General features: G+C 44.6%; 1 protein-coding gene across 1 annotated transcript in view; it reads left to right on the top strand.

Moving 5' to 3' along the window:
• LOC139366064 (serine/threonine-protein phosphatase 2A 55 kDa regulatory subunit B beta isoform-like) overlaps positions 1-10,000 on the top strand; it is a 39,750-nt gene that overhangs the window by 1,193 nt on the left and 28,557 nt on the right. The window lies entirely within an intron of this gene.

Below are 10,000 nucleotides of genomic sequence, written 5' to 3'. Positions count from 1 at the left end.
TTTAATGAAATTGAACCAACGTGGAATAGACGTTGAATTGACGTCTGTGCCCAGTGGGTAATCTCTCATGCTCCATATTTAGAAACAGAAGGAACCGATCCAGGGTATGTCTGTTTCAATGGCTGGCCTGATTGAACGAATGTGCTCTGAATGGCACAGCCTTGAATGAGTCAGTAAATATACTGTGTGTGTGTGAGAGAGAGAGAGAGGGAGGGGTAGGAGAGGGGAGGGGAAAGAGAAGTGTGTGTATCTTTGAGGTTGGATCATTCTAGAAAGTCTGACTGGATTCAGCACCATGGACAGAGTACAGCCTCCTACAGCGCTGCATTAGCCCAGTGCCTTGCTGTGTCTGCCTCTCTCTGTCTGACTAATTGATCAGGGTTAGTCCGGTGATTTACTGATATCATTAAGTCCCATCGTCAGACTGATCTAATTAACCATGTTAGCCCCAGTCACTGATCATGTCTATTGATTAACCAGGACTAACTGATGCTAATGTAATTGATGCTGTGAGACTAACCTGTTGGAACCAGTCTGATCGTGGGATAACTAACCATGTAAAGCAAAACAGAATAGTGAGCGTAGTCCTCTGTCTGGTTCTATGAGGCTACTGTGAAGCCAGTATCTGTTCCCCAATAGGAGATTGATTGGTAGCCACCTCCCTAGGACCCGTCTGGATATCCAACCCCTCCACCTCCAGTTTCCCTGCATCTCCTGCATCAGAACCTTCCTAACAGAGTCTAACTAGATCAGCTTTCCCTGGTCACTTTTGCCTGCAGGGTGTAGGAGTCATACTTAGAGGACAGGACATGAGGCACAGAGGGATGCTCTCTCTCTCTCTCTCTCTCTCTGTCACTCTCTCTCTCTCTCTCTCTCTGTCACTCAATTAAATTCAAAGAGCTTTATTGGCATGGGAAACATGTTTACATTGCCAAGGCAAGTGGAATAGACAAAAATGAAATAAACAAGGGAAATAAACAGAAATTAACAGTAAACATTACACTCACAAAATGTTTACAAGAATAAAGCCATTTCAAATGTTATATTATTGGCTATGTACAGTGTTGTAACAATGTGCAAGTAGTTGAAGTATGAAAGGGAGAATAAATAGACAGATAAATATAGGCCATATTTACAATTGTTGTTTGTGCTCCACGGGTTGCCGTTTTCTTGTGGTAACAGGTCACAAATCTTGCTGCTGTGATGGCACACGGTGGTATTTCACCTAATAGATATGGGAGTTTATCAAGATTGGATTTGTTTTGAAATTCTTTGTGGGTCTGAGGGAAATATGTCTAAACTCTCTCTCTCTCTCTCTGGACAAACATGAAACCTCTCTCTGGACAAACATGAAACCACTCTATGGACCGACAAACAGACAGAGCGAGAGTGGGTGGGGGTTAATCCAGGTGGTAAATAAAGGGTGTATCTCCTCAGGCCCGTCTGTCTCGTCCGTCTGGGGAGCTCACGTGGAAGAGCCTCGTCTTTGTGTTTTTAACGTCAATTTACAGTAGATTGTCAAGCCTAATAACTCATTATAGAGACTGTGTGTGTGGTCTAAGGGTTTTACAGCAGTATAGTTCACAGTCTGCATCAGGAATCAGCCGGTGAGTGTCTATGTTCATTCTCCTCTCTGGCCTCTCACATCATAAATCCACTATACTATCCACGACACACGCACACACGTATGTCTTATTGTTTCTGCATTGTCCAGAAGGAAGCTGCGATAACGCATTATGTTGGACGGAGTATACCATGTGTATCCTCTACATTCGACTAATAAAACGTGAAACGTAGGTCCGAGCTGAGGTCAGATCAGCTGTTGGTAATAGTTCCCTCAGGCACTCACAGCTCATTTTAATGATGTAATGTTTGAATGATGTCACACGCTGACCTTTAGTTTGTACCAATCCCACGCCTCAGTGGGTTGTGTGTGTAGTGTCCAAGAGGTGTTCCCATAGGGACCCATGAGATCCCAATACCCATAATGACTTGCAGGAGGTCAAACTGAATGTGTTTTTGCTGAATGAGAGAAGAAGAAACATCCTATCATCAATCACTCTTTGTCACCATGTACTTTAAATGTCTGGCACATTCTACTAATACTGTTCTACTGCTTTTCAATGCATGAACATTGGATGGACTGCGAGATGGAATATATACTTTATTCCTGCGTAATGGAGAAAAGATAGAAAGCCTAGGTTTTCATCTCATCACTCTGGGTTGGAAAGAAAGGCCTCTTGGGGTTGTGAAGACTGAGCAAAGGAGCCTGGGAAAAAAATAAAATTAACATTCCAGTTTATTTGCATACAGCCGCATACAGATGACATGTTGCTAATAGTGATGTAACACTCCTGCTATATGTCTTCATATCACTTCAAACACACACACACACATACAATACACACATGCCCAACCTCCCCTCACACACAAGCACACTCAGACGCACAAAAAAACTGAAATAATTAAAATGCAAGGAATGGGAGAACATATTCAAATCAAATCAAATGTATTTATATAGCCCTTCGTACATCAGCTGATATCTCAAAGTGCTGTACAGAAACCCAGCCTAAAACCCCAAACAGCAAGCAATGCAGGTGTAGAAGCACGGTGGCTAGGAAAAACTCCCTAGAAAGGCCAAAACCTAGGAAGAAACCTAGAGAGGAACCAGGCTATGTGGGGTGGCCAGTCCTCTTCTGGCTGTGCCGGGTGGGATTATAACAGAACATGGTCAAGATGTTCAAATGTTCATAAATGACCAGCATGGTCGAATAATAATAAGGCAGAACAGTTGAAACTGGAGCAGCAGCACGGCCAGGTGGACTGGGGACAGCAAGGAGTCATGTCAGGTAGTCCTGGGGCATGGTCCTAGGGCTCAGGTCCTCCGAGAGAGAGAAAGAGAGAAGGAGAGAATTAGAGAACGCACACTTAGATTCACACAGGACACCAAATAGGACAGGAGAAGTACTCCAGATATAACAAACTGACCCTAGCCCCCCGACACATAAACTACTGCAGCATAAACACTGGAGGCTGAGGCAGGAGGGGTCAGGAGACACTGTGGCCCCATCCGAGGACACCCCCGGACAGGGCCAAACAGGAAGGATATAACCCCACCCACTTTGCCAAAGCACAGCCCCCACACCACTAGAGGGATATCTTCAACCACCAACTTACCATCCTGAGACAAGGCTGAGTAAGACCTCAGCCAGGGGGGGGGGGCAACCCAGACAGGATGACCACATCAGTGAATCAACCCACTCAGGTGACGCACCCCCTCCAGGGACGGCATGAGAGAGCCCCAGTAAGCCAGTGACTCAGCCCCTGTAATAGGGTTAGAGGCAGAGAATCCCAGTGGAAAGAGGGGAACCGGCCAGGCAGAGACAGCAAGGGCGGTTCGTTGCTCCAGAGCCTTTCTGTTCACCCTCCCACTCCTGGGCCAGACTACACTCAATCATATGACCCACTGAAGAGATGAGTCTTCAGTAGAGACTTAAAGGTTGAGACCGAGTTTGCGTCTCTGACATGGGTAGGCAGACCGTTCCATAAAAATGGAGCTCGATAGGAGAAAGCCCTGCCTCCAGCTGTTTGCTTAGAAATTCTAGGGACAATTAGGAGGCCTGCGTCTTGTGACCGTAGCGTACGTGTGGGTATGTACGGCAGGACCAAATCAGAGAGATAGGTAGGAGCAAGCCCATGTAATGCTTTGTAGGTTAGCAGTAAAACCTTGAAATCAGCCCTTGCTTTGACAGGAAGCCAGTGTAGAGAGGCTAGCACTGGAGTAATATGATCAAATTTTTTGGTTCTAGTCAGGATTCTAGCAGCCGTATTTAGCACTAACTGAAGTTTATTTAGTGCTTTATCCGGGTAGCCGGAAAGTAGAGCATTGCAGTAGTCTAACCTAGAAGTGACAAAAGCATGGATTAATTTTTCTGCATCATTTTTGGACAGAAAGTTTCTGATTTTGCAATGTTACGTAGATGGAAAAAAGCTGTCCTTGAAATGGTCTTGATATGTTCTTCAAAAGAGAGATCAGGGTCCAGAGTAACGCCAAGGTCCTTCACAGTTTTATTTGAGACGACTGTACAACCATTAAGATTAATTGTCAGATTCAACAGAAGATCTCTTTGTTTCTTGGGACCTAGAACAAGCATCTCTGTTTTGTCCGAGTTTAAAAGTATAAAGTTATATTCACAGCAGAATACATTTTGAAGGACATTATAATGATTCTGTTCCAAACCCAAGGTAGGAGTAGAAACATGTCTGCATCTCAAATGGTACCTTATTCCCTATATTTCCCATGGGGCCCTGGTTAAAAGTAGTGCACTATATAGGGAAGGGCTATTCAACTATATTCTTATTGATATAAAAAAAAAAAAAAAAAAAAAACTTTATTTAACTAGGCAAGTCAGTTGACGGCAATGACGGCCTACCCCTGCCAAAGCTGGATGACGCTGCGCCAATTACGTGCCGCCCTATGGGACTCACGATCACGGCCGGTTGTGATACAGCCCGGGATCGAACCAGGGTCTGTAGTGAACTCTCTAGCGCTGCGATGCAGTGCCTTAGATTGCTGAGCCACTTGGGAGCAGATGTATAAAAAACAAATCATTTCAGGGAGGGGTGGACATTTTCCACATGCGATTCTTTGTCAGAAGAACTGTATAAAAAGCAACACCCGCCACACATCCATAAAGCACTTTTCTGAAATTGAAATTTTGCTAAAAGTAATTAGGAAAGAAGTGGGCGGGGCTCAACCATCGTGAGTTGAAGGCCAACCCCCCCAAAAAATCGCTAATCATTGAAAAGGAAAAGGCACAACTCGCTCACCATTTTCAAATGTTTATTTAAACAACTTTTAAACGCTTCTTAAAGGTCATTTTAAAATGATCTATAAGCTAAGCATAATAATAAATAATACAAAGACATGTAAAATCAGGCAATGCCAAATTCCAGTTTGAAGGAAGCATGCTTTGAATTCATTTCCCTTAGTCACTCCCTTCTAACGAGTCCTTGTGAGAATCGGACAGGAAAACAGAAGGGTGGTAGGTAGTCCTGAGAGAGTTTCCCCACCATACCTTCTCCGCTGTGCAATCCGGTTTCTGAGCTGGTCACGTATGCACCACAGCCACGCTCAAGGTACTAAACGATATCATGACCTCCATCGATAAAAGATAGTACTGTGCAGCCGTCTTCATAGACCTGGCCAAGGCTTTTGACTCTGTCAATCACCGTATTCTTATTGGCAGACTCAATAGCCTTGGTTTCTCAAATGATTGCCTCGCCTGGTTCACCAACTACTTCGCAGACAGAGTTCAGTGTGTCAAATCAGAGGGCCTGTTGTCCGGACCTCTGGCAGTCTCTATGGGGGTACCACAGTGTTCAATTCTCGGGCCGACTCTTCTTTGTATATATCAACGATGTCCCTCTCGCTGCGTGTGATTCCCTGATCCACCTCTACGCAGACGACACCATTCTGTATACATCGGGCCCTTCTTTGGACACTGTTAACTAACCTCCAAACGAGCTTCAATGCCATACAACACTCCTTCCGTGGCCTCCAACTGCTCTTAAACGCTAGTAAAACCAAATGCATGCTTTTCAACTGTTTGCTGCCCACACCCGCACGCCCGACTAGCATCACCACCCTGGATGGTTCCGACCTAGAATATGTGGACAACTACAAATACCTAGGTGTTACGAATCCCTTTTGGCCCGACAGTCTAGGGGGGGATGGTAGTGAGACCCGTAACATAACTCATGTAAATTATAATTGTGACAAAGTGTGAACGAAATAACCACGACAACCGAAATAATACCGTCAAACTCAGGGTTTATTTCTAAACACACGGTAATGGAGGGAGCAGGAAAAGGGGCTGAGCTGGACTCAAGGAAAGACAATAAGTATTCAAAACACCCCTAAGCTAGACTAGCCTATTTCAACAACAGCTAACTAACTAACCAAAAATACAGTGGGTGGTCCGCCCAGTTCTAACTAGTGTATTTAACAAAGTTCACCTACGGGTAGTGTATGCCCATGGGCGACTTGTCTTGGTTTCCCCCTTTTCCCACCAGCAACAAACAAACACCATAACCAAAACAATACTCACAGGAGATGACAAAGTGATTTGGAGGTGCTCAAACAAAAGAAGAGGTTAAGACGCAAAGAAAGAGATCTACATACATGGCATTTACAAAGAGATTGAGCTTGAAATCTATATAGAACAGAGATCTACCAACATGGCATTACAAAGAGATTGAGCTCTAGAGCAAACAAATGATGGGGTTTTTAAACCATGGGGAAGGAACTGTGATAGGGTAGGAAACAGGAGGAGGTGTGTCTTCTGATTGATGGGTTGATTGTTGACTGATTGGGGAGTGATGATTTTCACCTGTGAGGGGAGACGGAGAGAAAAGAAACACACACAGGATACACACACAGGATACTTGTATCCGTAACACTAGGTGTCTGGCTTGACTGTAAACTCTCCTTCCAGAGTCATATCAAACATCTCCAATCCAAAATTACATCTAGAATCGGCTTTCTATTTCGCAACAGCTTCCAATACTCTTCTCAGCAAACTGGATGCAGTCTATCACAGTGCCATCCATTTTGTTACCAAAAAGGTACCTTATACAACCCACCACCGCGACCTGTATGCTCTAATCGGCTGGCCCTCGCTGCATATTCATCGCCAGACCCACTGGCTCCAGGTTATCTATAAGTCTATGCTAGGTAAAGCTCCGCCTTACCTCAGCTCACTGGTCACGATAACAACACCCACCCGTAGCACGTGCTCCAGCAGGTATATCTCACTGGTCATCCCCAAAGCCAGCACCTCCTTTGGCTGCCTTTCCTTCCAGTCCTTTGCTGCCAGTGACTGGAACGAATTGCAAAAATTGCTGAAGCTGGTGACTTACATTTCCCTCACCAACTTTAAACATCAGCTATTTGAGCAGCTAACCGATCGCTGCAGCTGTACATAGTCCATCTGTAAATAGCCCACCCAATCTACCTACCTCATCCCCGTATTGTTGTTATTTACTTTTCTGATCTTTTGTACACCAGTATCACTACTTGCACATTGCCATCTGCTCATCTATCTCTCCAGTGTTAATCTGCTAAATTGTAATTACTTCGCTACTATGGCCTATTTATTGCCTTACCTCCTCACCCCATTTGTACACATTGTATATAGACTTTATTTTTTTTCATTGTGTTATTGACTGTACGTTTGTTTATGTGTAACTCTGTGTTGTTATTTGTGTCACACTGCTTTGCTTTATCTTGGCCAGGTTGCAGTTGTAAATGAGAACTTGTCCTCAACTGGCCAACCTGGTTAAATAAAGGTGAAATAAAAACAACAAAAAAAAAGAGTCGTAGCTTTCATCAGACAGGAAAACAGATGGCAGGTTCCTGTTCCTGAGAGTCGTAGCTTTCATCAGACAGGAAAACAGATGGCAGGTTCCTGTTCCTGAGAGTCGTAGCTTTCATCAGACAGGAAAACAGATGGCAGGTTCCTGTTCCTGAGAGTCGTAGCTTTCATCAGACAGGAAAACAGATGGCAGGTTCCTGTTCCTGAGAGTCGTAGCTTTCATCAGACAGGAAAACAGATGGCAGGTTCCTGTTCCTGAGAGTCGTAGCTTTCATCAGACAGGAAAACAGATGGCAGGTTCCTGTTCCTGAGAGTCGTAGCTTTCATCAGACAGGAAAACAGATGGCAGGTTCCTGTTCCTGAGAGTCGTAGCTTTCATCAGACAGGAAAACAGATGGCAGGTTCCTGTTCCTGAGAGTCGTAGCTTTCATCAGACAGGAAAACAGATGGCAGGTTCCTGTTCCTGAGAGTCGTAGCTTTCATCAGACAGGAAAACAGATGGCAGGTTCCTGTTCCTGAGAGTCGTAGCTTTCATCAGACAGGAAAACAGATGGCAGGTTCCTGTTCCTGAGAGTCGTAGCTTTCATCAGACAGGAAAACAGATGGCAGGTTCCTGTTCCTGAGAGTCGTAGCTTTCATCAGACAGGAAAACAGATGGCAGGTTCCTGTTCCTGAGAGTCGTAGCTTTCATCAGACAGGAAAACAGATGGCAGGTTCCTGTTCCTGAGAGTCGTAGCTTTCATCAGACAGGAAAACAGATGGCAGGTTCCTGTTCCTGAGAGTCGTAGCTTTCATCAGACAGGAAAACAGATGGCAGGTTCCTGTTCCTGAGAGTCGTAGCTTTCATCAGACAGGAAAACAGATGGCAGGTTCCTGTTCCTGAGAGTCGTAGCTTTCATCAGACAGGAAAACAGATGGCAGGTTCCTGTTCCTGAGAGTCGTAGCTTTTTTGCAGATCTTTTGTTAATGTTCAGAATTGATCAGGGGGCCAGTCTAAATTAATAAACGACCCGGGTCTGTCCCGCGGGCCACCAGTTGAATAGCCTTGATATAGGGTGCCATTTGGGTAGTAACATGACCATTTCCCTGAGACCAGGATGCAGGGAGCTGTAGGATTCAACTACAGGATTGACATGTGTTTTTGTCCCTTTAAATTTAGCCATCAGAACAATGACCTTAAAATCTAAACTGGGACGACATAATCTACAGTGGGGCAAAAAAGTATTTAGTCAGCCACCAATAGTGCAAGTTCTCCCACTTAAAAAGATGAGAGAGGCCTGTAATTTTCATCATAGGTACACTTCAACTATGACAGACAAAATGAGAAAGAAAATCACATTGTAGGATTTTTAATGAATTTATTTGCAAATTATGGTGGAAAATAAGTATTTGGTCACCTTCAAACAAGCAAGATTTCTGGCTCTCACAGACCTGTAACTTCCTGTTTAAGAGGCTCATCTGTACTCCACTCGTCACCTGTATTAATGGCACCTGTTTGAACTTGTTATCAGTATAAAAGACACCTGTCCACAACCTCAAACAGTCACACTCCAAACTCCACTATGGCCAAGACCAAAGTGCTGTCAAAGGACACCAGAAACAAAATTGTAGACCTGCACCAGGCTGGGAAGATTGAATCTGCAATAGCTTGGTTTGAAGAAATCAACTGTGGGAGCAAATATTAGGAAATGGAAGACATACAAGACCACTGATAAACTCCCTCGATCTGGGGCTCCACGCAAGATCTCACCCCGTGGGGTCAAAATGATCACAAGAACGGTGAGCAAAAATCCCAGAACCACACGGGGGACCTAGTGAATGACCTGCAGAGAGCTGGGACCAAAGTAACAAAGCCTACCATCAGTAACACACTACACCGCCAGGGAGTCAAATCCTGCAGTGCCAGACGTGTCCCCCTGCTTAAGCTAGTACATGTCCAGGCCCGTCTGAAGTTTGCTAGAGAGCATTTGGATGATCCAGAAGAAGATTGGGAGAATGTCATATGGTCAGATGAAACCAAAATATAACCTTTTGGTAAAAACTCAACTCGTCGTATTTGGAGGACAAAGAATGCTGAGTTGCATCCAAAAAATACCATACCTACTGTGAAGCATGGGGGTGGAAACATCATGCTTTGAGGCTGTTTTTCTGCAAAGGGACTGATCCGTGTAAAGGAAAGAATGAATGGGGCCATGTATCGTGAGATTTTGAGTGAAAACCTCCTTCCATCAGCAAGGGCATTGAAGATGAAACGTGCCTGGGTCTTTCAGCATGACAATGATCCCATACACACCGCCCGGGCAACGAAGGAGTGGCTTCGTAAGAAGCATTTCAAGGTCCTGGAGTGGCCTAGCCAGTCTCCAGATCTCAACCCCATAGAAAATTTTTGGAGGGAGTTGAAAGTCCGTGTTGCCCAGCAACAGCCCCCAAACATCACTGCTCTAGAGGAGATCTGCATGGAGGAATGAGCCAAAATACCAGCAACAGTGTGTGTGAACCTTGTGAAGACTTACAGAAGACGTTTGACCTCTGTCATTGCCAACAAAGGGTATATAACAAAGTATTGAGATAAACTTGTGTTATTGACCAAATACTTATTTTCCACCATCATTTGCAAATAAATT

The sequence above is a fragment of the Oncorhynchus clarkii genome, chromosome 14 (assembly GCF_045791955.1).
Source record: "Oncorhynchus clarkii lewisi isolate Uvic-CL-2024 chromosome 14, UVic_Ocla_1.0, whole genome shotgun sequence".
NCBI lineage: Eukaryota > Metazoa > Chordata > Actinopteri > Salmoniformes > Salmonidae > Oncorhynchus > Oncorhynchus clarkii.
The sequence above is the reverse complement of the archived record's forward strand: the minus strand, read 5'-3'. Positions and strand labels throughout refer to the sequence as shown.